Source organism: Gekko japonicus, unplaced genomic scaffold (assembly GCF_001447785.1).
Source record: "Gekko japonicus isolate JY-2015 unplaced genomic scaffold, Gekko_japonicus_V1.1 scaffold1714, whole genome shotgun sequence".
NCBI lineage: Eukaryota > Metazoa > Chordata > Lepidosauria > Squamata > Gekkonidae > Gekko > Gekko japonicus.
Window position 1 is genome coordinate 337,657 of NW_015177064.1, and position 14,480 is coordinate 352,136.

The 14,480-nt window shown below is 42.6% G+C and overlaps 1 protein-coding gene across 2 annotated transcripts in view; it reads left to right on the forward strand.

Moving 5' to 3' along the window:
* The window catches only part of SSBP3 (single stranded DNA binding protein 3), a 255,670-nt gene that overhangs the window by 211,964 nt on the left and 29,226 nt on the right, over positions 1 to 14,480 (forward strand). The window lies entirely within an intron of this gene.

Consider the following 14,480-nt stretch of genomic DNA (forward strand, 5'->3'; position numbering starts at 1 on the left):
CTCTAGTTCCATTCGGACGCATAGCAGCAGGACCGTCAGGGCAGAAGAGGGCCTCAATTTCCCATCATCTCGCTGCTGAAGAGGCCACCCTCCAAAATCCCCATGGCTAGGAGCCTTTCACAAAGGCTCTGGGGGATGGCGAACAATCACACACACACCAAAACCGCTAGCATGCAGATCACACCCCCGGGAGGTGCATCTGCCAGCATGTCGCCATAAACCAGAAGTCCCTTTAGTCGGTCTTTCTTGTGCCTCTTGTTTCTATATTGTATCAGACTGCCATCTTCTTATTTCTGCACACAAATGGTGATGGTTCCTCTCTTTTGATTCCTCTTCATTGATTATCTTTCCTTTTTCACATTCCCTCATGCTCATTCTCTATATTCTCTTACCTCTTTGAATTCTTCTGGTTCTTTATTGTTTGTTGTTAATCCCTCCATTTCACATCTTAATGCTTTTTTTCTTATTGTTCCCAGTCTTTGGGATTCCTTAGCCATCAGTAGTTATTTGGTTCTCTTCCTCTTAAAAAAAATATCAAGGTGCATGTATTCAGTTATTCTTGTCCTTTTCTTCCATCAATGTATACCTTTACATTTAGGGAGTTTGTAGAAGAGGTTGTTCGATTGTATTGTAAGGCCTCTGGCCAGAGACTTTCTTTTACGTGGTTTAATTTTTAAGCACATCACAAATATTATTACAATAACTTTCATAGTTAAACATCTGATCTGATAAGATGCGCCCCCTTAGATAGGGAATTCGAAAATGTTGGTGCAACCACCAAGAAGGCTTTGATTACCATTTATTGCATCTTGACTGCCACAGTATCTTCAACAGAACCTCTTTGATCACCATGTATGCAGGAAGTGCAGATTCTCAACTCTTGCCACAATTCAGCTGTTGCTTTTTAAAGTATTGTTTCCTAGTTCATGAGACACAACAAAAGATCTTGGCTTGGCTTCAAAGTAGCATGGGTGGAGTTCAGTGAGAGGAACAGTACATTCCTGGGTCCCCTCTCCTGCTTTAGGCCACTGCATTACTCGCAGTGCTGCCTGAAGAGGCAGCCCCCACCCTAAAGCTCATGAATGGGATAGAGGGCCGGCAGTGGGAGGGGGAAATGAGTAAAAATCACCCTTCTTCCCCCACTTTTTTTGGCATGTGCTTTTTCCTTTGAGAGAAAATGAGCCATGTATTCAAGCCATTCTAAACTGCAGTTTGTTTTGAGAAGCTGTACAATAAAGGCTTCTGCTATGTATTGGGACTGAATCATTCCAGGTATGTCACACCAGAAACTGGCTGAGCTTGGAGCACAAGAACAATAGCCTGTCAGGACTCTGGAAGTAACCAATCAAGTAATAATGTTATGTAAACAGCCTATCATTGGGATTGGGGTGTGTTTCGGTGTGGCAATGGCATGCTATTTAACAGAGCTGAGGCTCTGGGGTCTTGTCTTGCTCTTGCTGAAATCACAAAAAAAGTTGAGCTGATGGCTAGACTTGAGCCTGCTCATCCATGGAACCCACTATTTAACAGCTTCATAGTTTAGTGGTATTCCTGGAGTTCTGTAATCAATGCAATGCCACAACATTCTTTTTCAGCACCAGTAAATACTTACAAAATACCTCCTTTTTCAGAAATGTACTGTAAATGTGTGTTTTTTAATCCCAAAGTGAGCAAAAACCTTGCTAACAATGTTGCAGCAATTTAAAAAAAAATTGGGACACCCCCATGCTCTTGACATTTAATCATGTGGGACTGACAAGATTTACAACTCTAAAAATGCATAACAGGGGCTTGGTGGGGGGGCTCCATTTCATTCCCCTGATGTAGTACTGTACTTTTTAATAAAGTTTAGTGAACATTAGGAGAACAATTAAGGCATGAAGTTGTTTCGAAGTAATTACTTCTGCCCTGTTATGTTTGTTCAGCTTCTCAGCTGCAAACAAAAACCCAGCATTCATGTAATTGTGTCATATCTCACTAAGCCCTCTGATCTTGTTTCTGAGAACTCAGAATTTTCTACTGGAAGTTTTTGTCCCATCCACAAGCAGAGTATTCTCTGATATGCACTAATAAGGATGGCTTAACTCTAAGGCCACTTTATCGTATGATTTTTACATGCTACAGTTTATGAGCCCAGCAGCAACCCTGGGGCTACTATCCAATATTATTCCTGATAAATTGAGGGCGTCAAGGAAGAATTACCTCATGAACAGGAACTTTCTTTATAGCAGCCTACCCCAGTTCATGTGGAATATTTTTAGTGATCCAAGTTTTGAATCCTACTTGGTACAGTGGAGCAAATCTTTCTTCTGGTTGGTCGTTAAAGTGCATCTCAGTCACATCTTGGCCATTATATGACACTGTATTGTAGCGCATTATCCTCTCCCACTCTCCCCTTCATGCTCTGTGTATTTCCCTTGTCTGGATCTAGTATGCACAGCATTAAATATAAAAATGAATTCAATTAGAGGTTCACAACAGATGGGCGGTATCAGTGCAGAAGGGAGTCGTTTTGCTGTGCCTGAAACCACCACTTTTAAAAATGTGTGTTTCTGTGCTGGAGGTGTCTGTAGAGGACTATGCAACAATGGGCGTGTGCCATCAAAATTATTAAATGCATTTAGGAACAATTGCATCTTCCCAGGGACAGAATAATTGTGGCTGAAATGCTAGGTATATGCAACATCCCTGCAGATACAGTGTGGTTGTGAAGAATAGAATGCAGGCTGTGCAGAACAAAATTGAAACTTATTCACATTTTATTTTGCAATAATCTGATTGTGTGGAAAGACCCTGGGTGTAAGTTTTTTCAACAAAGATTGTGGTTTGGTTTCCATAGGTAAACAACCCCACTGGCTGCTTGTCTTCTGTATCTTTAAACCAACATTAGCAGGCAGTTCAGTTGGTGCTTGATTTATAACTCTGTGTGTGTGTGTGAGTGAGAGAGCTCACATTCACTCTCTGCTGAATTGCAGTTCTCCCTGATCGTACAACATCTGCAAATATTTACAGAGATAACAATATCCAGAGGTCTGGCTCTTGAGCTCTCTCTCTTTCTTTCTTTCTGCTTTTGTTTTTAAGATAAGGTAGAAAATAAGTCTTAAACTGAGCAGTAAAAGGTAGAAGGGGGGCAGTTTGGTTATGGGGCATCTAAAGAGGGTGGACTTGGAAGACTGTCGTTTTTTATATCTAGGCACAGCAGTTTTAGTGGCCCCAGGGTAGCAGACAGGAAGTAGCAAATGTTTTAAGATCCTGGTTGCCGTTTCTCACCCAACCCGAAGCCACCAGCTCCTCCCACTGCTGCATAACAAGTTGAGAGAAAGAGCATGCAGCTCTTTTGCTGAGATGTGTGCCTTAGCTATACATCTGCAGTTATATTATCCAGAGGTAGTTGTCATGAGCATTATTCTTGCAAGATAATGTGACCATGAGGATTCGATTTACTGCTGTGTGTCGTTTGCCAAAAAAATGCTTCACAGAGTCTTGAGTTTCCTGGGAGTGTGTTATAATTTCTCGCATTCTTGCAGCATGCACTGGTCTATTATTCCAACTCCCCCTCTCCTTTTATACGCACAAACTGCATTTTGGAAGTGGACTGAATTAACCACTGGTGTTTCCTGCCCAAGCCATTACTTTTGATCTCCAGTGGGGAGAATTGTGTGCTTGAAACAGGCGTTTGTCGTATAAAGGACCATGGGTGTCGAGATGCTTAAATGAATGTTCTTCCAACACTCATCTCTTTCGTTTAAGGAATTAGGAGATGCTCTGCTGCTGTGAATTGCAATAACCTACTTTCTAATCAGTTTAGTTTAAAAGCAGAAATTGATTTTCGACCCCTTTTTAATTAAAACTTGTAATTTGAGTAGAATCACTTTTAATGTCTCTCCGTGAGGGATTGTAAAACATTTTGTGACCATAAGGAAAGGGTCCCCACACTTGAGATGATATACTTGAGTGTAAATGTATATTAAATCTCTTCTTTAATTCTCTGAAAATGGCAGCGGAACATTCCAGAGGTGAACACTTGAGGCAGGAAGTAGAAAATGTTTTCCCCTAGGAAGGGAGTTCCATTCTCCTAGTCCATTCCTGACTGGGGCTAGGAAGCACCACTTGGCAGTGATCTCTGTCTAGCGCTATCTAATTTAAAAAGTGCCAAGGTAAGATCTCTGCTTCTCTTTCTCCCCTCTTTGCATGAGTTTTGTTATTCAGTTGGTGCACCCAGACACCAGCTGTGGGAGAACAGCATTTTCCCCTTCCTTCTCTGGTGTGGGAGCATTTCTGCAGCGGTCTGTATAATTCCTCTGTGCCCTGGTAGCTGCACAAGCCATTGCAATCACTCCTTCACCAGTTTGTGGTATCCAGGATAGCAGCAAGGATGAATGTGGGAACTTTCCTGTTACTTCTGCATGGGAGGATCCTGTACTGAATTTTGGGATGTAGTGGGAGAGGGGAGATGAAAAAAATCACTCTCTGTAGGCAGAAATACTTCCATCTGTGGAAGCACTCAGTGGATTCAAGTCAAGCTTTCTTCGATCACAGAAGCAGACTCTCTCATTTCTGCCATGCATCTGCAGCCTTCTGTGCTAGATCTCTATAAAGTCATGCATCCTTACCTCAACTAGGGTACTTCTGGAATCCCGGGAACACTGGGCATGTCCTACTTTCCAAGGAGCAGGGAAGGAGCGCACTAGGTTTGTGCTCATGACTAGGAAATGGCACTTATTCCACAAGCGATGTCCTTAATGTGAGAGTCAGGCAGATGGACGGTCTGTCCCACCTCATCTAATTCCATCCAGTCTGTCTTTTCTGGAAATATTTATTCTTCTTCTGGATGATTAAAAGAAGAATTCAAAAGCAGGGATTTGGCCTTTGTCCATCTGGTAGCAGCTCTTACAGAAGAAACAACGGTAACAGCTTAAAATGGGAGTGAACACAGTTAAAATCACCCTCTCTGGGCAAAAACATCCAGCACTATCTGGCCTGATTCCAGGTGCCACAGGTAGCTGGAGCCATGATCTTTGTGGAATTTTTGAAGATCAGCAGTCAGAGCAAGAGGACTCTAATAACAATCAGTCATGCACACACACTCTTGATTTCTTGTATCCCATTCGTTTCTTATTGTGAGCCACCTTGGAAGTCTGCTATCCAGACATAAAGATGGCACACAAATGATGTAAGTAAATGACTAAATTCCATTCTGAAAGTAAATTTCCTTTGGGTCACCTAGGACATTTCCACCTTCAAGCTTTCAGTGCCTGAAGAAGGGGACACCCCCTTCCAGTACACTTGTTTACTTGCCAAAATGCAGAAGGGAGATGCAACATCTCTATTTTGTTTTTTCTCAGGTTGTTTTATGGAGCACTTCACCAGGCTAGGCAACGGATGTGTTGAGATGTGGCTGTGTTAATAAATGTCATGGGTAACCAATGCCATAGTATCAAATGATTTTTTAAAAGAACTTGAATGGCCTGGCTGCATCAGACAGTCCACATCAGACAGTACACCTAGGCCAGCCAGGTATTTCTGAATATCCAGAAACTTGACATGGTATACTTGGTTACCTTTGTTGGCCCCTTTGCTCAAAACCTGGAAGAAAAAGATGGGCTGGTCTGAATGTAGAGGTCCATTCTAAATTACTACGGTTAACAGCCATTCATAGGCTCCAGTCACACGGCAAAGTTGCCACGGGAGAGGCACGGAGTCCCACGGATTTTCCAGGCGCGATCATACCCCAACATCTGGGAAGCGCAGTGCTCCCGTGGCGAACCCGTGGCTCCCTGCCAAAGGTGCGGATTAAAAAACTAGTACTTATGAGGTACTAGTTTCCGGAAACCGCGGGCCAAGGGCGGGCGTCTGATCGCATTTCCGGTGGACTTACGTGACATCTGGTGCCTGTCTCCGCAGGTTGCACAACAGCGCATGTGCACAAAGAGCGATTGCTAGTGCGATCGCGCTGCGCGGCTTCTGTGCCGCGCTGCAGGATACCCGTCTGGTCGGCATCTCCCCCCTAACCACGGGACCTCGACTGGGACGTGTGCTCGGGTGGCCGCGTGTTAGTTTCCTCCGGGGCAATTAGCCACGCCTCCCCCCCCCCCGGCGATATCCGGCCCGTGTGACCGGGGCCCTAGACAAAACTTCTTTGGAACTGGCCTTGCAGAATCCTATGCCAAGCAACACTAGGCTAAACAGAAGTTTAGGTAAATATGCATTTTATTAACATGGAGTTAACATGGGCATATGCCATTAAATTGGATATGAAAGGAGGATGTTAAAAGGGAACGCAAAAAAGTCATTTTTACTAGAATAATTTGTTTTAACAATGTGAGTTGGATGTTTAATTCTGGAAGTAAAGCTAGTTATTCTAAGAAATCAGTATGAGAGTCGTTTCTTTTGGTAAACAGGAAAGTTTACCTGTCTTTCACTCTTACCTGGACCAGTAATGGGTGTGTAGTGTTTTTATATGATGTTGTTGGCATAGAGATACAGACATGGAACGTGCAGTGTCCAATGGACATATGATCTTCTCATTACTGATCCCTCATATTTTGTCTGATTTCCTGAGAGTGTGCATACTTTGAGGGAGGGACAAAAACATTACCTCTTCTTTCTCCCCCCACCCCCCGCCAGCCTATTGCCAGGAGGGTAAAGCCTGGGCCTCTGACTTTTATCCCTTCCCCATCTCCACAGTCTACCTGCCATCTAGTGCAAGCCAAGTATTTCCTTCTGTTCCCTGCTGGGATACCCTGTACCTCTGTTTCTCTCCCCCCCCCATGCCTATTTACCCTGCCACGTTGCCAGCAAGCAAAGAGTTACCCCACTTTCTACCATGCATGCAGTCTTAGATAACTAAAATAGCTCAGGAAATCTGGAATAGCTCAGGAAACCAGGAGTCATGTTTACAGTATATGAGGCAAGGCGCATAGGGAGAAGTAGTATGTCTTGCTCTGGCCTGGCCATGTTCACAATCAAGGACTAGCTTTGCCCCCTACGTATGTATGTTCATAACTTGTACACAGGCTCTCTGACTACAGGAACATTGTTTTTTGAACATTTCTGATCATGGGGATGGAAGTCTGTGTATATACAGAATGCGCTGGCATGCTCAATTCCTTGTTCTTTAATTAAACATAACTCAGGCTTAATATTAAGATCTAGGCCTGCACGATGGGTTGAAGGGAAACATCCAGTTGTTGACATGGGCAAGTCGACTTTGTGCCTTTGAATAACAGAGACAAACAGAGCCACACCATTTGTTCATCAGAAGGTTTGTGGTGCTAATGCACACCTCACGCTCTCTTTTGATGTTTTGATTTACACTACAGAAGGGAAGCATCCTGTCATAAACTGTTTCTCTTCTGAATCATTTGTTGTCACAGGTACATGTCAAGATAACTTTGGTAATCTGAGTTTTGGATTGGGTAAAGGGCCCCATCCTGTTCAGCTCTTAGACTTTAAGAAGTTTAGCATTTCTGTTATTTGTGGTTAGTTGCAGTTGGAGTTGCCAGCTTCAGCTATCCTGAGGTGATGGGCTAACCTCGCCATAGGAAAGGTGCTTGCCTGGCACACACAGAAAGACCAATCCTCTTTGGACAAAGAGACTTGTAATGCTGTTTAACGTCAGCCAAGAAGAGTAATGTGTGGTAAATATAAATTAAGGTTGTACTGTGTAGCTAGAACTTTACTATGTAGCTTTCTTGTTTGTCACTCAGTGCTTTGTTCCTTTTGGAATACACTTGTACTCTTTAATAAAATTACTTTGATTATATTGGTTGTTCTGTACTTCAGGTGCAGCAATCTAATTCCTATACCTTAGACATAAAGTGTCCACCTACTGGTTAATCTTTAGTGGAAACTCATTCTGACAGTGCCCAACCTTGCAGGGCTGACTTTCTTGTTTAATCTCATTAAGGTAGGAATCTTGCCTCTTGGCTTCTGACTCTGTGGGTAGGCAAAGGGACTGGTAGCAAGCTACCCTACTGGTGGATTCACACTCCAGGTTTCTTTTGTAATTTTGAGTTCTGCCCTCCCCCCATACCAAGGATCCCCTGGATTGGAGATGCTTGGCACTCAGTCCCATGCAAGGCCAATACACTCAGTCCATCAACACCACACACATAGAAACATAGAGCTGGATGGGACCTCAAGGGTCATGTAGTCCAACCCCCTGCACAATGCAAGAAATTCACAACTACCTTCCCCCCTCCCCAATGACCCTAGTTCTATGCCCAGAGGAAGGCAAAAAAGCTCCAGGATCCATGGGCCAATCTGGCCAGGAGGCAAATTCCTTCCGGACCCCAAAGTGGCAGTCAGCATTACCCGAGGCATGTAAGAAAGAGCTGAGCACTGGCTCATCCCTTCCTGACCTCCCTCGCTCGATGTGCCTAAATTCACAGAATCAGCATTGCTGTCAGATGGCCATCTAGCCTTTGCTTAAAAACTTCCAAAGAAAGAGAGCCTACCACCTCCCAAGGAACCCTATTCTACTGAGGAACCGCCCTGTTAGGAAGTTCTTCCTAATGTTTAGCCGAAAACTTTTGATTTAATTTCAGTCTATTGGTTCTGGTCCAACCTTCTGGGACAACAGAAAGCTCTGCTCCATTTTCTATATGACAACCCTTCAAATACTTGAAGATGGCTATTGTATCGCCTCTCAGTCATCTCCTCTCCAGGCACACATACAGGGCTATAGAATCAGCCCTCCAAAAGCCAATCAACTATGTAATGATTGACAGAAAGTGGAAATGTGGATCACAAAAATGCCAGCTGGGATGATTCTACTTGGGAGGTCTTCCAGTTGGACAGTTCTTTTGACATAACATATCTACTGATGTTGGCGTCAGTCTCTCCCCTCACTGCCTAAGAAATTGATTCCAGGTAGCAAGAAGCAAAAATAGCTGTCTGCACCTTTTCCCCAAATGTCAAAAATCATTCTGTGGATACGTAGCATTTATGCTGTTTGTAAACGAGGTGGTGGCAGATCACAATCAATAAAGTAACATTTATACATCCTCATTTATTAACTGTGATGCATATGTTTGGAACATGGCATTATAAAGAAAATGAGCTTGCCTTTTCTCCCCCCGCCCCCAACCTATTGAGGCTGTTCTGCTGTGTCATTCACTAGACTTAAGCATTGGCTTTCCACTTTCCTTAGGGTTGCCAAGTGTTACCTGTATCCAGAGCGGGGGACTCCCGGCTTGCTCTGGGAGTGCGCGTGCGCCGCACACACGTCACCCTCGGATGACCGTGGCCCCGCCCCCAGCGTGCCCGGCGTCATCACGTCACTTCCGGGTGACGTGCACATCAGGGTTGGGTTCCCCCCGGGGCCCGATCCGCCGGCGTCAGGGAACGGGCCTCTGGGGTGGGGGTTTCCCCGCCCCCCGGGAGGACTTGGCAAGCCTAACTTTCCTTGAGGAAAGTGTGAAATGGTGAGTGACAGTGGGCCAAACTAAACTTGTGGCTGCCACAAGGACACCGTCATCATTTAAAAGACATTTTAAAATGCCATGAAGCTCTGCAGCACATTGCTCTTTTTTCCACCCTTGTGCTTTTTCAAGTGCCCAACCAGACACAGGCCACCAACTGCTATTGCTTCAGCCCTTGAAAAGGTGTGGGGAAGGTGGTACATCAGCAGTTTGGGAGTCAGATGTGTTAAGTTCTATCCAATAACTCTGCTTCATCACAGTAAAGAGCTTTTCACCATTGCAAGAAGCTCATTCTGCAAGAGGAAAGCTCCATTGTAACCTTCTCCACTGAATTTTAAAAAATGATTTTGCAGATGTTGATTGTACCTTTTCCAATAGAACAAAGTTTGAGTCCAGGGGCACCTTTAAGACCAACAAAGTTTGATTCTAGGTGTAAGCTTTCGTGTGCATGTACACTTCTTCAGATACATGAAAGTTTATTCAGATAAATGCACATGAAAAAGCTTATACCCAGAATTAAACTTTGTTGGTCTTAAAGGTGCCACTGGGCGCAAACTTTGTTCTGTTGCTTCAGACCAACACAGCTACCCACCTGAATGTATCTTTTCCAAGTAACTAATTGGAAACTATTTATGTATTACAGTATTTTAATCTTACCTTCCCCTGTCCTTAAACTGAGGAGTTTGTGCAGGCATAACGCTCTCTTAACTATGGTTAAGAAATTGGGAACATGTCACAGGATGACATTCTCGTTTGTCCCAGCCTCTCCCCTCTCTGGAGCAAGACACACCCACCCTTGTCATTAAAGTTAACCAGGCGTTCCTTTTTCCCCAGGTTTAGAAATTGGAGTTTGAAGCTAGTACGCAACCTTATTGAAATAGGATACTTGCTAGCATTAACTGTGGTTAATGTTGACACCAATAAGGCACTGAAACTATTGCAAAGGTGGGCAAAAGAAATTTGCACCACGGAAGGGGAGAATACCGTCCTGAACTCTTAAGCACTGTTGAGAGAGCGTTTCCATTGCATTTGCGCTGCTGTGGCATAGATGGAGCACACCCATCTGCATCATGTTGCTCTGAGGAATTCTTGATTAAGTTGTGTCTGGAATCTGTTCTTTTGTTGCATAAAAGTGTCAGTCTTGTGGGCCACTATTTTTTTCCTTTGTAGTAGGAAACGACCTTAAATAGTATTATTGGAATTGAGATGTTGTAGTCTATTAAGTTCTCAGTTCTATGAACATTTCATCTTTAGAATCGATTTATTTGATTGGTTCCACAAATGAATGTGTGAGAAGAAGCTGAATAGTGCAATGGTTGCTTTGAGCTTTCCAAAAGCTGTTCATATTTGGAACTGCTGGATTTCCTGTAGTAGTTAGCTAATGATGCAGTTGGGAAAGATAATGGTTTTGTCGTTTTCTTTTCACTACCCTTTTCAATTAACAGCAGATTATTTCTGCTTGAAAACTACAGTGAGCCTCAGAAAAAGGTAGAAGTTATCACTTGAGGTGATGAATGAAGCAAAGTACTATAATGCCTTTTGTAGAACGTAGTTCTTATTCTTATACTTTTTACAGGAGTGATTTTTCTGCTTTGTAGAACAATTAATGTGGTGTAATGAACACTGTGATGAACTTCCCCATGGCAATCTGGGATCAAATCCCTCTTTTGTCATGATGACCCTAGGCCAGAGTCACTACCTCAGTCTAACCTACTTCATGGACTTGTTTCAAAGATGAAATGGGATACGCCTTTTGCATGTCACCCTGAGCTTCTTGGAGGAAGCTGGCAGATAAGATGTGATGTCCAATATGATGATATAAATAAATTAATGTAGCCTGGATCTGGAGGTTACATGATTCTTCAGATATGACAGTGAAGAATTCAAAGCAAGTCCAAATATACTAACTTGTCAATAATGATGACATCACACACCAGGCATGCTCCATTGTTCAGAAACCATAAGGTTGCTTTGGATTTGGCTCGTCTGGTAACGCTGCCAAATTCAGTGTTGCAGGGTTTGAAAGCAGCGTGTCGCAGAAGCAAAGGAACAACAGTGGCATATCTCATATGAGGAGCATTTGCAAAACGTGTCTGAATGCAGTTGGATTTTTTTTCATAGCAAAACTTCAAAGCTGATCTGGCATGCCTCGTGTTGGAATAGTTGTTGGTATCCTCAGTAGTGAGTGTTTACATCTTGCCTGTGATGTCTTAGTGTGAATCACATTATGTCCTGTCCTGGTATACTGGAGGGGGGGGGGGGATCACATGCAAAGACTGTAAGGATTCTGCTGTCATCACAGAGACCTGGGCACTCCGATTTGCAAGTAAAGTTAGAATGTTAATCTTTGGGCTTTATCTGCATCTGCTGCCACTAGGTGACCCAGGCAGGCTTAGGCAACCTCTATGGTTGAAACCACATCTCAGAAATTTTGCTTAGAGTTGGACTCTTTTGTTTTGTTCAAAAGAGGGCATATTAAAATGAAATCCTCACTATGAGTGGAAGCATTATTAGCCAAATTGTTTGAAACATCTGTGCCATCCATGCTGACCTGTTACGTTACAGTTTAAGTTATGTTAATTTCTAAATTTCCTCTCGGTTCTATCAGTTTATTACCCTCAAAATCATTTCCAGAGAATGATAAAACAATTTTTTTTACTGACTATCTCCTTCTAATAACTGCATTTTCTATTGTATGTTGCTGAAAACATACCTTTGTTTTCCTGGAACTAGGGTAGACCAAGATTTCCAATTTTGTCAGAAGTAGACATGATAAAACATGAAAAAATAAGATCTGCTTTGTGTATGCATGTTGCTTCTCTAGATATCTTGTATTAATATCAATACCAAATAGGGATGCCAGCCTCCAGGTGGGACCCGGGGGTCCCCTGGAATTACAGCTCATCTCCAGACTGCAGAAATCAGTTCCCCTGGAGAAAATGAATGCTTTGGAGCAGGTGGACTCTATGGCATGTATCCCACTGAGCTCCCTGTCCTCCTTGAGCTCCATCCCCAAATCTCCAGGAGTTTCCCAACCTGGATCTGACATCCCTAATACCAAAACATTAAATGTATGCACACTGTATTGGGTTTGAAGGACACGTGGGGATCAAGAGCACTGTAATTCTTATTCAGCTGCAGCTGGCAAGTGTGTTAAATGGGAAAAGTTATATTCGAAAAGCTCTTGTACCCTTTGCACACAACATTTATTATCATGCTCTTTGTACTTGGGTAGGTATCTGTACTACAGCAAAAATACTTTGTGAGCTAATTCTCAATTTAAAGGAAATTAACAAATGAACATTAGCACCTTGCATACATCGGGTCTTATTAATGCAATGGAAAATCAGTTTCTGCAATCATGTAAACATAACCTGGAGGATCAGCGAAGTGTCTGTTCCTGTTTAGAGTTGGGTTTGCATCTTTCTGTGTTAACTCTTAACAATTTTTTCCTCTTCTATTTATATTGCACTCAAGTTTCGCTAGTACAAAAGATTTGCAGGTGCAAATATGTCCTGCCTTCATTAACTTCCCCTCCCCTTTTAAATTTATGTGATTTCAATTTTCCTTCCCTGTACTGTTAATTAGGGGATCCTCTAATCAGTACCATTATCACAGTGGTATTCATGTTTAGGAAAGCTGCTAAACAAATGCTTGCAAAATTGCTAAATGGCTAATTAATGTCTGTTAATTAAGAAAATTGCTCATGGTAACAAACCGTGCCATTGCTGGCAGCAGCTAGAAGGCGAACACTTGTTGAAATTACTAACATGGCAGGTATAGAACATCTGTTCCTCTGCTTTTCCCGAAGTGTGGAGCCGCTTCTCGTAATGTACTTACAAGTCTTGTTTGCTTTCCAGGCCAATTACAATTTATTTGGGTTTTGTTTTGGGGAGAGAAAAAAGCTGTGGCATAGAACATATGTACATAAAACTGTGCATTGGGGTATTCATATTCTGGAGCCTACTTTTTTTGAAATAAATGTTCTCTTCTGGAAATGGAGGGAATTAAATGAGTGTCTGATCCAGCAAGTCTAGAACTGCTGCATTGTAGAGTTAAAAGTACATAAAATCAGTTGCTTCTCAAACTGCATCAGGACTGCAAAGAGGGTTGCGGTTCGTTTTGCAGGTGGGGCAGAAGGCCAGGAAGGAAGAGGAAGAATCGGGAGAGGTTGATACGGGAGGCTCAATGGCAAATTTGGGTTTGACTCTGCATAATGTGTAAAATGGACGAATGAAATGTAGCCTGTTGTTTAATGGTGCTATATATTTGGAACAATATGAAAAATAAATGAAAGAGTTTGTTCAGTATTAACTGTGTGATATTCCAGCATTCTGTGTTGGGAAGGGGGACAGTAACATGAAGTTACTCTGCAGCTGGGTCCTGAAATCTACAGAAAATTTGAGAACCACTAATGCAAATCCGTCTTTTCATGGCAGGCACATGTAGAATCTAGTTTCTTTTTCTCAAAAGTACTTTTGTTTACCTCATTAGATCAACCTGGTGAAGGATGATAGCAGTGATCTGGAAATAATGTTGTAGGCTCACTTATAAAGGTTTTTACAATGGGGACAATCTGATTTCTTTTGTTATGGTGGATCTCCTGGACCCCAGTTCAAGCGGGGAAATGTACACTTAATCTTATAAAACTTGCTCTTAGTTCTCTCTTGTACCAAACTGTTGACCTAAAAAGCAAGTGGGAAAACAGCAAGAAATCTTACTAATTAATAAGAATGTATTGCAGGGAAGTTTTGCATGCGTTCTTCAAACATTTATCCAAATGCATTTAATGATGCAGACTTTCCGAGTATTAAAGAAGCCTCCGGTGTAATCTATTGTTTCATTATCTAACACAGGCGCTGTGGTGGCCAAACCCATATCATGATCCATGCAGCCAAAACAAAAATGTTGTTTACCCAAAATTCTTAATTAGCATAATTTGAATAAAACGTGCATTACTGCAGGCAGATGCCAGGGCACAGTTGGTGGACATGTTGCATTTCTAAGATGCCATGTGTGCAATTTCCAGTGTGAGACTGGATGAGGCAATTTTTT